This window comes from Chiloscyllium plagiosum, unplaced genomic scaffold (assembly GCF_037043375.1).
Source record: "Chiloscyllium plagiosum isolate Xiang-an unplaced genomic scaffold, Cpla_swu_hap1 HiC_scaffold_5, whole genome shotgun sequence".
NCBI lineage: Eukaryota > Metazoa > Chordata > Chondrichthyes > Orectolobiformes > Hemiscylliidae > Chiloscyllium > Chiloscyllium plagiosum.
In genome coordinates this window covers 56,154,769-56,175,290 of record NW_028270143.1, presented here as the reverse complement: position 1 = coordinate 56,175,290, position 20,522 = coordinate 56,154,769, and the positions used below count along the sequence as shown (strand labels likewise).

Here is a 20,522-nt window from a genome sequence, read left to right as displayed (position 1 = left end):
GAGGATAGCTGAGGAAATAGGCCTGGAGGGCCTAACAGATTTTTCTAAAATAAGCCAGAATTCTCAATGAACAAAAGTTGGCCCTCTAACCAGCTCATCTTGGCACTTGCCCACCTTTGTGTCCTTTCTGCATTCTCAAAATATGTCACAATGTCATAAAACCAACAAATTAAAGGACAATCATGAGCCCTCAACAAGTGCCCACAAACAGAAATATGTTGAATGATCAGTTAATTTCTTAGGGCCAGATTTTTGGCATCAAGGAAGGAAGCTGCCTAACTTGGCAAGCCCACCTTCATGAGATCAACCACATAAATATTATTTTATTTCCAGGAAGGTGGGGAGTGATAAAATGTTTTTTGAGATTTTGAATTTTAAACTAGTAGCAATTGGTGCTGGTCAGTGAAGAAAAATATGTAGTTCTCGTACAGTCAGAAACAAAGGAAGTGAGCGTAGGGAACAGGAGATGGTGGATCAATTAAATACTTATTTTAGTTCTATATTCTCAAGGACACAAATAACATTCCAAAAGTGTTGGGAGTGCAGTACCCTGTGACAGGGAGGAACTGAACGAAATCAGTATTAGTAGGGAAAAAGTATTGGGGTGATTGATAGGATTAGAGGCTGATAAATCCCCAATGCCTAATAGCCTATATTACAGAGTGTTAAGGAAGTGGCCCTTGAAATAATGCATGCATTGATGGTTGGCTTTCAAGGTGCTGTAGGCTCTGGAATAGTTCCTATTGATATGAACATCACAATTTAAAATAAAGAAGATAGAGAGAAAACATGGAATTATAGACCTGATATCAGTGGTAGGGAAAATGCAAGAGTCCATTGCAAAAAAGATTTAATCGCAGAACACTTGGAATACAGTGACAAGATTGGATAGAGTCAGCATGGATTTACAAAGGGGAAAAAAATCATGTTTGAAAAATCTACTGGAATTTTAAGGACGTAAGCAATAGAGTTGATAAGGGGGAGCCAATGGACATGGTTCTCCTTGACTTTCACAAGGCTTTTGATAATGTCCCACATTACAGATTAGCACATAAAATTAACATGCATCAGTAGTGCACTGACATGGATAGAGAACTGGCAGATGAGAAACAAACAATAGAAATAAATGGGTTTTTTTTCCTGATGCAGACAGTGATTAGTGGGTACTGCAGGGATCAGTACTTGGATTCCAACTATTCATAATATATATTAATCATTTAGATGACGAAAATAAACATAATGTCTCCAAATTTGCAAATGACACAGAGCAATAGCAGGGCTTTCTGGGGGTAATTTTAGAGGCACAGCAGAAAGTCATGTTAAGGAAGAAGAAACATACCAAGGGGAGGACGAGACAACCATGGCTGACGAGTGATAGATTGGAATTAATGGGGAACAAAGAAATTGCAGTGGAACTGAATAGGTACTTTGCATCAGCTTTCACCTTTGAAGACACTAACAGCATAACAAATTTTGAACAGTCAGGAAGTAGAAATGAGTGTAGTGGCAAGCACTAAGGAGCATTTGTTGGGAAGCTGAAAGATCTGAAGGTGGATAAATCACTCAGACTGAATGGACTATATTCAAGAATTCTGATTGAGATTGCTGAGGAAATTGTTGAAGCACTGGTGGTAATTCTTCAAGGACTACTGGAATCAGGGAGGGTACCAGAGGTTTGGAAAATGATTAAGGTAACACTGCTGTTAAAGAAGGGAGGGAGGCAAAAGACAGAAAATTATAAGCTTGATTTTAGTCATTGGTAAGACATTAGAGTCCATTACTGAAGATGGAATTGCAGACCACTTGTAAGTGCTTGGTAAAATAGGAGAAAGTGAGGTCTGCAGACGCTGGAGATCAAAGCTGAAACTTTATTGCTGGAACAGCACAGCAGGTCAGGCAGCATCTAGGGAACAGAAGATTCGACGTTTCGGGCACATGCCCTTCTTCAGGAATGAGCAGAGAGTGTTCAGCAGGAGAAGATAAAAGGTAGGGAGGAGGGACTTGGAGGAGGGGTGTTGGAAATGTGATAGGTGGAAAGAGGTCAAGGTGAGGGTGATAGGTCGGAGTAGGGTGGAGGCGGAGAGGTCAAGAAGAAGACTGCAGGTCAGGAAGGCGGTGCCGGGCTGGAGGGATCCGGCTGAGACAAGGTGGGGGGAGGGGGGATGAAGAAACTGGTGAAGTCCAAGTTCATCCCCTGTGGTTGGAGGGTTCCCAGTCGGAAGATAAGACGCTCCTCCTCCGACCGTCGCGTTGTTGTGGTTTGGCGGTGGATGAGTCCAATGACCTGCATATCCTCGGTGGAGTGGGAGGGGGAGTTGAAATGCTGTGCTACAGGGTGATTGGGTTGGTTCGTCCGGGTGGCCCAGAGGTGCTCTCTGAATCGCTCCGCAAGTAGGCGGCCTGTCTCCCCAATATCGAGGAGGCCACACCGGCTGCAGCGGATGCAGTAGATAATGTGGGTGGAGGTGCAGGTGAATCTGTGGCGGATATGGAGGTTTCCTTTGGGGCCTTGGAGAGAAGTGAGTGGGGAGGTGTGGGCGCAAGTGTTACACCTCCTGCGGTTGCAAGGGAAGGTGCCGGGAGTGGAGGTTGGGTTGGTGGGGGGTATGGATCTGACAAGGGAGTCGCGGAGGGAGTGGTCTCTACGGAAAGCTGATAGAGGAGGGGAGGGAAATATATCCTTGGTGGTGGGGTCCGTTTGGAGGTGGCGGAAGTGACGGCGGATGATGCGCTGTACATGGAGATTGGTGGGGTGGTAGGTGAGGACCAGTGGGGTTCTGTCCTGGTGGCGGTTGGAGGGGCGGGGCTCAAGGGCGGAGGAGCGGGAAGTGGAGGAGATGCGGTGGAGGGCATCGTCGATCACGTCGGGGGGGAAATTGCGGTCCTTGAAGAAGGAGGCCGTCTGTGTTGTGCGTATTTTGAACTGGTCCTCCTGGGAGCAGATGCGGAGTGGGTGGGGTGGGAGGAGGTGTAGTCCAGGTAGCTGTGGGAGTCCCACAGCTACCTGGACTACACCTCCTCCCACCCCGCCCCCTGTAAAAACGCCATCCCATTCTCCCAATTCCTTCGTCTCCGCCGCATCTGCTCCCAGGAGGACCAGTTCAAAATACGCACAACACAGACGGCCTCCTTCTTCAAGGACCGCAATTTCCCCCCCGACGTGATCGACGATGCCCTCCACCGCATCTCCTCCACTTCCCGCTCCTCCGCCCTTGAGCCCCGCCCCTCCAACCGCCACCAGGACAGAACCCCACTGGTCCTCACCTACCACCCCACCAATCTCCATGTACAGCGCATCATCCGCCGTCACTTCCGCCACCTCCAAACGGACCCCACCACCAAGGATATATTTCCCTCCCCTCCTCTATCAGCTTTCCGTAGAGACCACTCCCTCCGCGACTCCCTTGTCAGATCCATACCCCCCACCAACCCAACCTCCACTCCCGGCACCTTCCCTTGCAACCGCAGGAGGTGTAACACTTGCGCCCACACCTCCCCCCTCACTTCTCTCCAAGGCCCCAAAGGAAACTTCCATATCCGCCACAGATTCACCTGCACCTCCACCCACATTATCTACTGCATCCGCTGCAGCCGGTGTGGCCTCCTCTATATTGGGGAGACAGGCCGCCTACTTGCGGAGCGATTCAGAGAGCACCTCTGGGCCACCCGGACGAACCAACCCAATCACCCTGTAGCACAGCATTTCAACTCCCCCTCCCACTCCACCGAGGATGTGCAGGTCATTGGACTCATCCACCGCCAAACCACAACAACGCGACGGTCGGAGGAGGAGTGTCTTATCTTCCGACTGGGAACCCTCCAACCACAGGGGATGAACTTGGACTTCACCAGTTTCTTCATCCCCCCTCCCCCCACCTTGTCTCAGCCGGATCCCTCCAGCCCGGCACCGCCTTCCTGACCTGCAGTCTTCTTCTTGACCTCTCCGCCTCCACCCTACTCCGACCTATCACCCTCACCTTGACCTCTTTCCACCTATCACATTTCCAACGCCCCTCCTCCAAGTCCCTCCTCCCTACCTTTTATCTTCTCCTGCTGAACACTCTCTGCTCATTCCTGAAGAAGGGCATGTGCCCGAAACGTCGAATCTTCTGTTCCCTAGATGCTGCCTGACCTGCTGTGCTGTTCCAGCAATAAAGTTTCAGCTTGGTAAAATAGGACTGAGTCAGCACAGCTTCACCAAGGGGAGGTCATTCCTGAAAAAACTGCTTGAAATCTTTGAGGAGGTAAGTAGTTTTTAGAAGAAGGAGAGTCGGTGAAGATGATCTATTTGATAAGATGCTACATGGAAGGCTGGTAGATAGGAGCCCAGGGCTTTTAGGGGCAAGGTACTGGCATGAATGGAGGATTGGCTGATGTGCAGAAGACAGAGAGTGGGAATAAAGGGACCTTTTTCAGGATGGTAGCTGGCAACCAGTGTCGTTCTGCAGGGATCAGTGTTGGGACCACAACTATTCATGTTATACATTAATAATCTAGATGAAGGTGCTGAAAGCATTGTTGTTAAGTTTGTGGATGACACAAAGATAAGTGGAGAGACATGTAGTGTTGAAGAGGTGGGAAGGCTTCAGAAGGACCTGAACAGCTAGGAGTATAGACAAAGAATATTTGGGAATACAATATTTGAAATTATGAGGTTTTGGAAGTAAGAATAAACATAGAGTCTATTTTATAAATGGGTAAAAGTTTTAGAAACCTAGGGCACGAAGGGACTGAGGAGTCCTCGTTCAAATTCTCGTAAAGTTAACGTGCTGGTTCAGTTGGCAGTTAGCAAGGCAAATGCAATGTTTGCATTCATTTTGAGAGGGCTAGACAACAACAGCAAAGATGTATTGCTGAGGCTGTCTAAGGTTCCAGTAAGACTACAATTGGAAAATTGTGAGCAGTGTTGGGCCCTGTATCAAAGGAAGAGGATGGGCTGACCTTGGAAGGGTCGGGGACCAGAAGACGTTCACAGGAATGATCCTGGGAATGAAGGGCTTGTGTATAAGGAGTGTTTGAGGACTCTGGGTCATATCAATAGAGTTTAGAAGGATGACAGGGAATCGCATTGAAACCTACAGAATACTGAGGCCTGGATAGAGTGAATGTGGAGAAGATGTTTCCACTAGTAGGAGGGACTAGGACCCACGGGCACAGCCTCAGAATGAAGGGATGACCTTTTAGAACTGATATGAGGAGGATTTTCTTCAGAGGCTGGTTAATCTGAGTAACCTATTGCTGCAAAAGGCTATAGAGATCAAGACATTGAATGCCTTTAAGACAGAGATAGATAAATTCTGGACTAGTAAGAGGATCAAGGGTTACGATGAGAAGCCAGGAGAAGGGGATTGAGAACAAAACAGTCATGATCAAATGACAGAGCAGATTCAATCGCTGAATGGCCAAACTCTGCTCCAATCTCACATCATCTGAGGCAGGTAAGACAGTGACCTGCGATGGGAATATAAAAATGTCTCAATGTGATTTGGGCAAGTTCAATGAGTGGATAAATACATGACAGTTGAACTATGACTTTAAGATTATCCACTTTGGTAGCAAAAACAGAAAGGCAGATTATGTGATTGGCTACAGTTTATGAAAGGGGGAGCTGCAAAGACACCTGGGTGTCCTTGTACACCAATTGCTGAAAACAAGCATGCAGGTCCTGCAGGTGCTAAAGAAGCTAAATAGTACAGTGGTCTTCATACTGGGAGGATTTAAATGTAGGAGCAGGCAAGCCTTGCTGCAATTGTACAGGACCATAGTGAGCCCACACCTGGAATATTGTGTGCAGCTTTGGTCTCCTTACATGAGGAAGATACCCTGGCTATGGATGGAATGGTGAAGATTTGTGGAATGGCAAGACCAACATGTGACAAGTGACTGGATCAGTTTGCACAATATTCATTGGAATTAAGAATGACAGGGGATCTCATAGAATCCTATAACATTCTAACAGGATTAGACGATGTAAACACAGAAGGATATTCCCAATGACTGGAGTCTGGACACAGCCAGGAGTTACTGCCTCAGAATATGTGGCAGGCCATTTAGGATTGTGGTGAGGAGAAATTTCTTCACACAGGGAGTTGTGAATCTGTGGAATTCTTTGCCACAGAAAGTGGTTGAGGTCAAACCATTAAATATTTTCAAGAAGGAGTTAGATACAGTTCTTAGAGCTAAAAGGAACAGAGAGTATGAGGCAAAAGCAGGAAAGCAGGGTGCTCTTTTGAATGACCATTTTAAATGTCAGAACAGGTTCAAAGGGGCACATTGTCTACTCCTGTCCCTATTGTTTACATTTCTGTGAAAGTGTTAAAAAATTAAGTGGTCAATCTTCCCAGAATAATTATTTTAAATCAGCATATGTCACCTGGAGTGTTAGTGGAGGTTTACAACTACAGAGAGAAAATATCAAGCCAACAGCATGGCAGAGTCTAGAATGAGCAAATTTCCTTTCTATTTAGTTCAAAAGATTTTGGGCAGTTCAAAGGAGATCTGACTGGGATCAGAAGTAAGTATACTTTGAGGCTGGCATGGTGGCTCAGTGGTTAACACTGCTGCCTTACAGCACCAGGGACCCAGGTTCGATCAGAGCCTTGGGCGACTGTGTGTGGGGTTTGCACTTTCTCCCCATGTCTGTGCAGGTTTCCTTCCTCAATCCAAAGATGTGCAGGGTTAGGTGAATTGGCCATGCTCAATTGCCCAGCGTGTTCAGGGATTTGTAGGTTAGGTGCACTAGTTAGAGGTAAATATAGGCTAGGGAAATGGGTCTGGGTGGGTTACTTTTGGCAGGGTCGGTGTGGGCTTGTTGGACTGAAGGGTCTGTTTCCACACTGTAGGGATTCTATGATTCAATACATAATCTCTCTGAGAAAAAGAAAATTGTTCAGAACAGTTAAGGCAATAAGTTACCTCAGAGTAGGAATATCATTTGTGAAACTTCTAGATTGGAAATGTTTGGTTCAAAAGACTAAACTCTCAATTGTGTGGATAGACAAGAGAAAATACCTCACAGATCAAGGATTGGTACTGGGTAGAATTTACAGATTTGATAGGGAATTAATTTCTCTATGTATTTGAATATATAACATGTTGCTGTTGGAGAGTAGATTAGATTTGTTCTGCTATGTATTATGAATATTTCCAAACTGCATTATATCTAGGTTGCAATGTTTGTTTTAATTTCATTTCTTTTGTGTCATTAATTTCTGTCTTATTGTTAAAACCAAATAGCCTTATGTGCTTATTTTTCAGTGAAAGACTGCCTATTAAATAAAGATCTCAGACTAGGTTTGATTATGGGATCGGATTTGTCCAATTTAAACATCAGTTGGGATCATAACAGGTGATGCAATCAGTTTGGTTCAGCCATTTCTGTATGCCGTAGAAGTGGATAAGTGCCAAGATGGGCTCACCAAAAGGCCAATCCTGTGAAAAGAGTTGGAAAATCTTTAGTTGGGTAACAAAAGCAGTGCCCTGCTTTTCTTTAAAAATTGTAGCTTATTATATCAATGTATATACAGTACATATCAGTCTGATCAGGCTGATGGGGCCTGAGTGTAATATACTGGCTTGGATTTTCCAATGGGAGAAAGTGAGGACTACAGATGCTGGAGATCAGAGTCAAGAGTGTGGTGAGTTTTGAGAAGATTTGTGGCTCAGGTTGAGTTTCTGATTGTAGATTTGCTCACTGAGCTGGAAGTTCATTTGAGACATTTCATTACCCAACTAGGTAACATCTTCAGTAGACCTCAGGCGAAGCACTATATATGATTCCTGCTTTCTATTTATATGTTTGGGTTTCTTTGGGTTGCTGTTATCATTTTCTGTGGTGATGTCATTTCCTGTTCTTTTTCTCAGGGGGTGGTAGATGAGTCTAACTCAGTGTGTTTGTTAATAGAGTTCTGGTTGGAATGACGTGCTTCTAGGAATTCTCGTGCATGTCTCTGTTTGGCTTGTCCTAAGATGGATGTGTTGTCCCAGTCGAATGGTGTCCTTCCTTATCTGTATGTAAGGATACTAGTGAGAGAGGATCATGTCGTTTTGTGGCTAGTTGGTGTTCATGTATCCTGGTGGCTAGTTTTCTGCCAGTTTGTCCAATGTAGTATTTGTTACAGTTCTTGCATGGTATTTTGTAAATTACACTAGTTTTGCTTGGTGTCTGTGTAGGGTCTTTCAAGTTCATTAGCTGCTGTTTTAGTGTGTTGGTTGGTTTGTGGGCTACCATGATGCCAAGGAGTCTGAGTAGTCTGGCAGTCATTTTCAATATGTCTTTGATGTAGGGGAGAATGGCTGGGGTTTCTGGATGTGTTTTGTCTGCTTGTTTGGGTTTGTTGCTGAGAAATCGGCGGACTGTGTTCATTGGGTACCCATTCCTTTTGAATACACGGTATAGGTGCTTTTTCTCTGCTCTGCACAGTTCCTCTGTGCTGCAGTGTGTGTTGGCTCATTGAAGTAATGTTCTGTAGTGCTGAGAGTGTGGTGCTGGAAAAGAACAGCTGGCCAGGCAGCATTCAAGGAACAGGAGAATCAACGTTTTGGGCATAAGCCCTTCATCAGGAATGAGGCTTGTGGGTCAGTGCTGAGAGATAAATGGGATGGCGGTGGGGTTGGGGGGAGGTAGCTGAGAAAGCGATAGGTGGATCAAGGTGAGGGAAAATGATAGGTCAGAGGAAGCAGTGACGGACGGGACCCCCACACTCTCGACTTGGATTTTCCAATGGTCTGAAAGTTGTTATTCCAGCATAAATAGGAGTCGCAGGTGGGGATCCTGTAGTAGCCCTGCCATTAGCAGGCTCCAAAGGAATAGCCCAGGAAATAAAAAAGATTTTTCTAGGTAATTCCTTTACTTTTGGAAACCTCTGAAAGTCTCTATAAGACTTTGAGGGTTCCAATGAAATTAGGTAAACATCTATGCAGCAGAAGTTACTATTATTACTGTTAAATTCATAGTATGACTTCTAAATAGCTATTTAACAGTTCTTATACCTATCCATCTACACCTCTCTCAGATGAGCTATCCCCACCAGACCCTGACTCAAGACCCTCCCACTCCCAGTACACAGCAGCCAAGGGACCTGAAAACAAACCCATACAACTGAAACTCTAGCCATTGCCACTGCCAACTGACCTGACCCCAGACACCTTCCCACCATCAGTGGACCAGAATCTTATTGTCAGACTGCCACCTCTACCTCTGCAACCAACAAACACCCTAACAACCCTCCCATTACCCCCAGCAACCACATGCCACCTCCGATGGCCACACTCTCTCACTAGAATCAATTTCTCCTACCACCCCACCAAAAACTCAACATAATTTCCCTAGCTGTCTTGCCAGCTTGAACCCTACCCCTTCCTACCTGACGTCATACCAATGTGACACCTTACACCCTATCCATTTGACACCCTATTTACCTAGCACACGACCCACCAATCCAAGTGGCATTTTACCATCCCAGAAACCTAATGTCACATTTAACATATATCCTATTTTATGACAGCAGCTGTCAAAGTTAAAGCTGTCAGGCTCTCCAGAGCTTTAAACTTCACAATATGGCTGCTGATTATTGTGAAAAGGGGGCAGAGTTTACTTTCCTCTGACGGTTCTTCACTATGAAATAACTGACTGGATGGAACTATGGCTTTGAATTTCTGTAGGAGCCATAGGAATCTCCTCTCAGAAATGTGGAACTTCTTCCTTGTCTAAAAAAGGTCAGAAAATGTGCCCCATTATGTTTAGAGCCACAACTTCAAGAATGCAGTAGTCCTGCAGTCTTGAAGAAGCAGCCTAGATTTTATATGTTTAAATCCTGGAGTTAAGGTGGAATCTGATTTTTTAACTAAGAGGTGGAGGCACTAATGGTTCATTTAAACAGGTATATTGTAGGACCTCACATATTTCCTGCAAAGTGTTAATTAGATTTCAGATCACCCATTAGTCATGCAGGCTGAATACAGTTCTTCAGCTGAACAAACAGTTAGTAGTAGAAAAAATGCATTACTAGCAGGCAGGTTATAACACTCAAACAAATGCTTTAAGAAAAACACACATAACTCCTGACCCAGGAAGAAACTAGATGCTCAGAGACCCATTTAACCAAAAGCAAACTTCGTTATATATGATTAAATTATTTTTATAAACTTTTGATTTCTGTTAAGTGTCAATTCCATCTTAGTTAAAGCAAGGCACATTAAATATGTACATAGCTACAGTTGCATAATCAAACAGAACCAATTCATGCTTCATAAAGGCAATGCTCATAACATAGAATCATAGAGCAATACAGCATAGGAAGAAGGCTTTTGACCCATCGTATCTGTGCTGGCTCTTGAAAGGTCAACTACAAGACGGCACAGGTTCAAGGTGAGAGGGGGAAACTTTAGGGAAGAAGTGAAGGAAAAATATTTCACAAGAAGGTGGTGAATGCCTGGAACGCACTGCTAGTGGAGGTGGTGGAAGCAGACATGTTTAAGATATATCTTGACAGACACATGAATGTGAGGTGAACAGAGGGATAAGTATCGCACATGGGCAGTAAGTAGCAGGTCTAATTAAGAAATGGGAATCAGCACAAGCTTGGTGGGCCAAAGGGCCTGTCCCAATCCTATACTGTATTCAATTGTATTGCTGTCACTAATCTCACTGATCCTGCTCTTCAGTTATTTCCTTGTGGGCATCTACACTTTTTTTGCATTCAGGTATTGATTCAATTGATTTTATTGGTCAGAGTATTGAGTACAGGAGTTGGGAGGTCATGCTGCGGCTATAAAGGACACTGGTTAGGCCACTGTTGGAATATTGCGTGCAATTCTGGCCTCCTTCCTATTGAAAAGACGTTGTGAAACTTGAAAGGGTTCAGAAAAGATTTACAAGGATGTTGCCAGGGTTGGAGATCTGAGCTATAGGGAGAGGCTGAACAGGCTGGGGCTGTTTTCCCTGGAGCGTCAGAGGCTGAGGGGTGACCTTATAGAGGTTTACAAAAGTATGAGGGGCATGGATAGGATAAATGGACAAAATCTTTTCCCTGGGGTTGGGGAGTCCAGAACTAGAGGGCATAGGTTTAGGGTGAGAGGGGAAAGATATAAAAGAGACCTAAGGAGCAACTTTTTCACGCAGAGGGTGGTATGTGTATGGAATGAGCTGCCCAGAGGATGTGGTGGAGGCTGGTACAATTGCAACATTTAAGAGGCATTTGGATGGGTATATGAATAGGAAGGGTTTGGAGGGATATGGGCTGGGTGCTGGTAAGTGGGACTAGATTGGGTTGGGATATCTGGTCGGCATGGACGGGTTGGATCGAAGGGTCTGTTTCCATGCTGTATATCTCTATGACTCTATGACTTTTGGTTTATTGAATCTTCTCCCACCACCTTTTCTATTTGTGGATTCCAAATCATAACAACTCTCCTTGTGTAACATTCTTTTTCCAAATATGTTTTGAGTTCTTTTAATAATTAACAAATATGTGGTCTCTGATTAGCAAGCATCTTTCCACTGGAGCAAGTTTAGTATTACTTTGATTAAAACACTTTAGGATTCTGAATACATTTATTAAATGTCCTTTTAATGATACGTTTTGGTTAATAAAACCATAGGAAATACGGACAGATGTATGCCATTTAGCCCCTCAAACCTGATCTGACATTCAACAGGATCATGGCTGATCCAAAACTCCTCACATCCAATTTCCTAACCTCTTCTGACAACCCTTGATGTCCTACTGATCAAGAATCTATCTCAGCCTTAAATGTACCCAACAGTTCTACCCTCTCAGTTTTCTGTGGCAAGGAGTTCCAAAGACTCATAACCCTCTGAGAGAAGAAATTCCTCCACACCACCGCTTCAACTGGTGTCTTTTAATTCATCCCTGTGATCCTAGACTCTTCTATGACCTAAAACATCCTCATTATTTACCCTGTCAAGCCCTCTAAGAATCCTTTATGTCTCAATAAGATCACTTCGGAGAAAGTGAGGACTGCAGATGCTGAAGATCAGTGAAAACGTGTGGCGCTGGAAAAGCACAGCAGGTCAGGCAGCGTCCGACGAACAGGAAGTCAACTTTTCAGGCATACGCCCTTCATCAGGAAGCCCTGATGAAGGGCTCCTGCCCGAAACATCGACTCTCCTGCTCCTCGGATGCTGCCTAACCTGCTGTGCTTTCCCAGTGCCATACTCAGAGATCACCTGTCATTTTTCTAAATTATTCATTCATGGAATAAAAACTGACAAAGTTAGCATTTAGTGCCCTTTCCTTGAGAGACTGAGTGTTTTTGCAAGATTTTTTTTGAAGGTTGTTAAGACTTGACCCTGCTGCTGTTCATCTCGAGTCACATATATGTTGCAAAGCTAAACACAGAAGATATCCTTCACACGATGATACTAATTAATTAAGTGAGTTCATGGAACAATCTAAAATTACATCTTACAACAATCCAACATAATCACTGTAACTAAAGCTAAGTTTTTCTTATTTCATATTTACATATTTAACTGTATTCAATTTATTTTTTGTATTCCTGATTCAGTAGCTACAACTCACACAGAACCTGCCTGGTTTATCTCTTCAAAGACTGTCTATCTGCCATGTCAAGGCATTTATCCAGTTATCATTCAATATTGAAGCTATGCATTTGTGGCAGCACTTCAGCTCACATTTCTTACACAGTATTATGCCCATGCCAAAAAACAATTCAATTATGTAAGATTGTTATGGCACTTCAAATTTCCCCTTCGGGTAAGGTCACTCACTCTCAACATCAGCTGGAGTAAAATACTGTGTTTATTTGGTCCAATAGTGAGTGACTTTTAAACTGACATTAAAAGTCCTTAACATATAATAGAAATTCTTCTATTTTCAGAAGGTTTTAAGCCCAGGTGCAGAAGCAAATGTGGATGCCATGCAATTTCAGGATATTTGCTCTTATGGATGCTAGCCTGATGAGTTACTGTAAATATACTAAATGAAACTACCCTTTCAACATAAATACCATTCATTGGGATTTACCACTTAATCCTAAAACCAATATGACCCATTTTATATGTGAATACCTGCTCTTTTTTTTAATTCCATGGGATTAACATTAAAGAAGGATTAAAATAGGAGATTTATTGTTTAATCTATGGATGGTAGACATCTAAAATAATAATATCAAATTAGGAAATGTTATATGTGATTTATACAGCATTTCCAATATTTTAATAGTTAGATCATGTAATTATTTAATAAAACATAAATATTAATTAGAAAACCAATATTTTGTGTTCCAGGTTTCACTCCATGCTTAATTTTTCAAAATAATGCCATTTTATATCTGAAAGTAAAAGAAATACCTTAAACTAATATTTGTCTTACATAAAAAAGATTTGAATATTTGAAACAAAATGAAAAAGCAGAATTCAAGCAACCTCCAATTATTGCAGTAAAACAGATGAACAGACAAAGCTGTTATAAAAGACAAATGTCTTTTTTTCTGTCACCAATCAGGTTATTGATGTTTGAACACAAAAGGCATATTAAAATACTGCTCTTGATTTTCACATGAGATTAAGTCAGATATTTTCTTGTTTGCATTCTTACTTTCTTTTCACTTGGATATGAAAGGAAAATTCATATCCAGGAATGAATAAAATATTTCCTCAGTAATTTTGCTTAATGTAGTGGTAAATGTTTCAAAGTTTTCCAAAGTGAATCTAGGTAACACTTTATCCATTCAACGTCACAGTCCTACAACAAATATAGATGTGTTTGATTGACACGCTGCATCTAAATCTAACCTAAATTGTTTATTAAATGGTTTTCTCCAAGCATTAACTTTTGATGCTTGAAACATTACCATTGTAGTATTTTGACACCATTTTCAGCATTTTTATTTTGCATAACTGAACACTACGTTTTTTGTTTCCTCAGAGTTTGGTGCATTCCCAAATATATGTACATGAAATGCTGCCCATGACACAGCATTCTATTAAGAGTTTATTATTTATTTTGCCAACTTTCATTTCTCTTTCACAGTTGCATAAACAAAAATGTAAACTCCTCACTAAAGGTGGAGCACAGATTCATGTATTTTTAAGGTTCCTGGCAGAAAAGAATAATTGCTTCTAGAATTACCCTCACATCTGTCAATTGAAAATATTTTAGCCTTCAGAAATTTAAGATCTTAAATAAAAGTGATTGCTTATTCTGTTAATTTAAGCTAACAATTAATAACAACAGTAACAAAAACAATTAAAGTCAACTTAATGATGCAAAACTACATTAATAATAACAATGCACTAATCAAATTTAAAATTGTCAACCTACCAAGATCTTTCTGTATTGTCGTCCTAATGAAATGCAAATGCTGTCTCAGTATTGCTCCTCTCTGCTGCTAACACAAGTGTGGCCCTTATTTGTCTGACAATTTCTGGTGTGGACAGATGGCCAGGAGCCCTAAGCCCTGCTGATATGAAGGAAGCTTTGCTGTTCCTAGCTTAGCCCTTGGTGGATAAGCCTGAGTAGGCACTGTGAGCTCACAACCTCTTTTCTAATCATTTAAATTAGTGCCACATGAGAAGCTCTGCCCAAATCTGTTCAGTAAAGGACTAGAGAGTAGAACAACCAACTTCAAAACTGATCAGGTATAATCATGAATGAACTAATGCTTTGCAGCTGTGATAATTAGGATATGAATCTTAAAAACATGGAGGCTTTAAAATAGCTGAATGTACAAAGAATAGAAATCCCTCATAGAAAATTCCCATCAATTGTCACAACAGTTTTCTTATAATGAATGTATCAAGTATCTAACTGAGAACATGAAAAGTGTAACTTGGGAATAATATCAACCTACTTTCACAAGTCTCTGGCCCTGAAATGAATGTTATGCTTCTCTGTCTGTAGAAAATGTGTCTTTGCTGAAGATAATGAAGCATTCAGCAATTAAATGAATAAGTAAATGAATCAGTAATGCAGAAGTGGCAGACTTAAGCACTGTTCTGAGCTAAAGTGTAACTAATTATTGAGTACATAAACCACATACCACAATTTTCCCTGACATACTTGATTTTCTTGAACCAGTCAGTGCCAGAAAGTAAGAAGGGAAGTAACAAACTCTTCAAATTAACTGAAAAGAAATCAGATATCTTAAAGTCATTACAAATTTTAGTATGTTTTATTAAAAATAATTAAACTACTTACTGCAGCTTTATCTCATTTTAGAATTTGATAATGTAACTGGAACATTATTACTTCAGAGTTTAAAAAAAGGAGCAGGCCTATATTCTTACTGTACCATTTGTTGTTTCATCTGCAAACCTTTGTTATTGAAGAACTTAAAGGACAGTTGGATGATTATGCACAAAGATAAGTGATAAAAATATGGTTGATATTTTAATGCCTACTTAGTCATTTGATGTTAAGACACCACTTCTGTGCATAGTTGCATTCATGCTTAAAATTGTTAAAAAACTGAAAAAATTAACTTTATAGCAATGAAATAAACCGACCTCACATGTTTCTAACTTCCAAAATCTCAGGAATGTCACCATTGCACACATAACAGAAGGCAGTATCACGTTCCGAAGTTTCCATTTTATCTACAACTGGTGATCCAGTTGCAAATAGCATTCCAAAATTCACTAATTTAGGACATTCCTTTTGGTTCAAGTTGCCACTCAGACTCTTCTGTATCACATGAACATAAGGATTTTTCTGTCCTGAAAAGGTCAGGAATGGGTATAGAAATGCAGCAAAAAACTCTGCAGGACACCAATTTTGAATTTCCCAATGGGAAAATTGTACAATCTTCCCATGGGGAAAAGAATTTCAGATGTGGTTGGTTTGCACCCCACACATAAGTCAGGATACCAGTTAAGTATCTTTTTCATTGGGTCTGAGGTTTCTATTCGAGTATGGATGACAGCTTTATTAGACTATTTCAGGTTTATTTTCTTTATGTGCATTTCAAAGACTTGCCATTGTTATTACATGGCTCCTGAAATCAGCTTACAGTGGGGTTTTTTTTGTCTCCTTTGCTTTTTAAATAAAGGCAGTTTTCTAATCCTCTGGGGTTTTTCCAGAATCTCAGAATTCCTGGAAGATTACTACCATGGAAACACTATCTCTGTAGTTACCTTCTTTAATATTAGATTCCCTACATTGCGAAAACAGGTCCTTCGGCCCAACACGACCCTCTGAAGAACAACCCATCCAGACACATTCCCCCTGACTAATGCACCTAACACTATGGGCAATTTAGCATGGCCAATTTATCTAACCTGCACACTTTTGGACTGTGGGAGGAAATCAGAGCACTCGGAGGAAACCCATGCAGACACGGGGAGAATGTGCAAACTCCACACAGACAGTTGCCCAAGGCAGGAATTGAACCCGGGTCCCTGGCGCTGTGAGGTAGCAGTGCTAACCACTGAGCCACCAGGCCACCCATCTTACAATGCATCCCATCAGATCCTGGAGTTTATTGGTCTTAAGCCCCATTTGTTTCACTACCATTTTTATTCAAGTGATTATCATCACTTATTTCCTGTTCTCCTTCTGCCTCTTGAATGTTTGGCAATTTTGGAATGTTTTCAGTGTGAAGACTGATACAAATTGTTTATTCAATTCCTCTGCCATTTACTGGTACCCCATTATTATTTCCCCAGCATCATTCTGTATGGAGCCTGTGTTCACTCTGGCTTCTCTCTTCCATTTTATATATTTTAAAGAAGTTATTGTTGTCTGTCTTGACATTACTTACAAGTTTATCCTCAAGATTTATTTTCTCTGTTTTTATTAATGCAGGGGGTATGCGGAAAATAGAGCAAGGTGAAAATATGGACAGAGCATAGGGGTGTGAGGAAAAAGAGATGATAAAAAGTAAGAAAAGACAATGATGTGTGGAGGGAATGGACACTGCATGGAATTGGTATTTAGTTTTGGGGATGAATGAATGATGGGACATAGCATGATGTGAAGAATTGAGCCATTGATGGCTCTAGGAACTGAGGTGAGACTTCTAACCAGACTATGTAGGAACCCACACTTTTCTGATACTTTATCAGGCCTGCCTCAGGAGATAACAGATCCAAACTCATGTCTAGAGCATTGACCCAGGCATTGTATTTTAGCTGTACTAATTACTTTTTTAATTGTCTCAGCCATTAAATTGAATATTCCTCATCCTTCCACATTTGGTGAGATAGAAAAGTTATTCAGACCTTCAGGGAAGACGCTGTCTGTGAGTTTCTGTTTCTTCTTGTAGAAATGTTTATTGAATTTCATAAGTAAACACATGCCTATGTATGTCTATCCAAAATCTTTTTTTGAGATAAATACAGCCTAATTCCTCCAGCTGGCCAATCACAGTGGAATGCACAAACAAGTGAAGTTAGGTGACTTTTGGGAGCCATCTTTGAAAGCTCTTTCATGTCATAGAGTCATAACAACATGAAAACAGACCTGTCAGTCCAACCAGTCTATGCCGAACATAATCCCAAATGAAACTAATCATACCTGCCTGCTCCTGGCCAATATCCCTCCAAACTTCTCCTATTCATGTACATATCCAAAAGGTGAGTTATGAGAAGATTTGTAGCTCAGGTTGAGGTTTTGGATGTAGGTTTGCTCACTGAGCTGAAAGGTTCATTTCCAGATGTTTCATTACCTTACTAGGTAATGATTTGGAGGTGCCGGAGTTGGACTGGGGTGTACAAAGTTAAAAATCACGCAACACCAGGTTATAGTCCAACAGGTTTAATTGGAAGCATACTAGCTTTCAGAGCGCCGCTCCTTCATCAGGTGATGACCTGAGCACCTGATGAAGGAGCAGCACTCCGAAAGCTAGTGTGCTTCCAATTAAAAGTGTTGGACTATGACCTGGTGTTGTGTAATTTTTAACTTATTAGGTAACATCTTCAGTGAACCTCATGTAAAGCAATGCTGAAAATTCCTGCTTTCTGTTTATATGTTTGGGTTTCTTTGGGTTGGTGATATCATTTCCTGTGGTGATGTTATTTCCTGTTCCTTTTCTCAGGGTGTGGTAGATTGAATCTAACTCGATGTGTTTGTTGATAGAGTTCTGCTTGGGATGCTATGCTTCTAGGAATTTTCGTGTGTGTCTTTGTTTAGCTTGTCCTAGGATGGATGTATTGTCCCAGCCGAAGTGGTGTCCTTCCTCATCCATATGTGAGGATACCAGTGAGAGAGGGTCATGTCTTTTTGTGATTAGTTGGGTGTTCATGTATCCTAGTGGCTAGTTTTCTGTCTGTTTGTCCAATGTAGTGTTTGTTACAGTCCTTGCATGGTATTTTGTAAATGATGTTAGTTTTGCTCATTGTCTGTATGGGGTCTTTCAAATTCATTAGCTGCTGTTTTAGTGTGTTGGTGGGTTTGTGGTCTACCATGATGCCAAGACATTGTAATTGTACCCACATCCACCACTGCCTCAGGAAGTTCATTCCACATGCAAGCCACCCAATGTGTAAAAAAAATGTCCCTCATGTCTTTTTAAAACCTCTCTTAAAATGTTTCATCTTAAAAATGTGTCCCATAGTCTTGAAATCCCTATCTTAGGGAAAAGACAACTACCATTAATCCTATATATACTCCCTCATGATTTTATAAACTTCTATAAGGACGCTTCTCAACCTCCAACACTCCAGTGAAAAAAGTCCCAGCCTTTCTTTATAACTCAAACCTTCCATACCCAGCAAAATCTGGTAAATCTCTTCTGAACCTTCTCCTGCTTAATAATATCCTTCCTATAATGGGTCAACCAAAACTGAACACGCTACTCCAGAAGAGGCCTCACCATGTCTTATACAATCTCAACATGACTTCCCAACTCCAATACTCAAAGGACTGTGTGCAATGAAGGCAAGTATGCTAAATGCCTTTAAACCACCTATCTATATGTGATGCAAACTTCAAAGAATTATGTACCTGAACCCCTAGGTCCCTCTGTTCTACAACACTACTCAAGGCCCTACCAATAATTGTATAAGTCCTACCCTGTTTGTTGTACCAAAATGCAATTCCTCACATTTATCCAGACTGAACTCCATCTGCTATTTTTCAGCTATTTTCCGTTGGTCCATTTGATCAAGATTCCTTTGTAGTCTTAGAAAACCCTCTTCACTGTCTACTATGTCATTTGAAAAGGAGATTAAAGTTTGTTACAAGATCAATAATAACTGCATGCTCATGACATGATTAAAAGAAATAGCTGGAGATGATTCGGCTACAAAGACTGACCTGAGTGCTGCAGTAATTCTGGATAGGGTGAGTAACTTCTAACATTTCCTATTTGTGAGTAAGACTCCATCTGCAGTCTTTTGCTTTTGAAACTTGTTGATCTTGGTAACATCAATGGCTGGTCTTTCAGGTAGCTATTGAACTCATCTTTGCAAGGATGCCTTTGGAGCTATATATAGTTAAATGTTGCTTGGATATTGAGGTCAGTTATTCTGACTTGCCTCTGGCATTCAGCTCATTGAATCCATATCTGATTTAAAGCTGAAAGAAGTCCTGAAGTTTAAAGGTTCTGTTAGAATTCAAACTGCACATTGATGTAGAATTATTGCTAACCAGATGTCTTTGATGGAGTATTGACTCCTTAAAACACTTTATAATGAATAGTGGGATGAAATAAGACTGTAATTGACGAGTCAAGATTGATCCAGTTTTGTGGAGAGAGTAAGTTTGTTCTGTCTTCCACAAGACGCAATAAATATTATTGCCATAAATACATTGAAACAAGTTGAATGTGGGGAGAAGTGAGAAAATAAAGAAGATCCTAGGCCCAGGATTGGGGTGAATAGGGGGAGAAAAAGCAAAAATTATGGTGCATTAGTCTTCTGTACCATAATCAATATGTATCAGGGTACATAGCCTTCAAAATGTCCATTCCATTGACCTGTTTCCTAATGCCATGTAGAGTTAACTGAATTATTTGGGAACTGGCAACTGCAAAGGAGGTAAAATAGGATTATGTACTGGATATTTTTTATTTCTGAAGCTGATCTGTTGTATTCACATTCTAGGTTCTGCTATGGTGGAGGGATATAGCCAACATAGTCATAGTCATAAAGTCCTATAGCACAGAAACAGACCCTTTTAATCCAACTCATTTATGCTAATCAAGTTTCCCAAACTGAACTAGTCATACTTGCCTGCAATTGGCCCATATCCCTCCAAACCTTTCCTATTTATGTATCTATCTAAATGTCTTTTACATGTTGCAACTGTACCTGCACCTACCACTTCCTCTGGCAGTTCGTCCCACACACGAACCACCTCAGTATGCAAACGTTACTTCTTAGGTCCCGTTTAAATCTTTTTCCTTTCTCCCTAAAAATGTGCCTCCTGGTTTTGAACTCCCCCACTCTAGAGAAAAGACCTTTTCTATTCTTCTTATCTATTTCCCTCATGATTTTATAAATCTCTACAAGGTCACCCCTCAACCTCCAACGCTCCAGTGAAGAAAGTCCCAGCCTATCCAGCCTCTCCTTATAACTCAAGTCCTCCAGTCCCAGC

General features: G+C 41.4%; 1 protein-coding gene and 1 long non-coding RNA gene across 7 annotated transcripts in view; both read right to left on the bottom strand.

The window, feature by feature from the left end:
- Nucleotides 1-15,019, bottom strand: part of LOC148149938 (uncharacterized) — a 43,135-nt gene extending 28,116 nt beyond the window's left edge. The window contains exon 1 of the long non-coding RNA XR_015757195.1: nucleotides 14,310-15,019. This is a non-coding gene — a long non-coding RNA (uncharacterized LOC148149938). The remainder of the gene's footprint in view (nucleotides 1-14,309) is intronic.
- The window catches only part of LOC122549891 (poly(rC)-binding protein 3), a 272,566-nt gene that overhangs the window by 133,617 nt on the left and 118,427 nt on the right, over nucleotides 1-20,522 (bottom strand). The gene's annotated exons all lie outside the window — the stretch shown is intronic.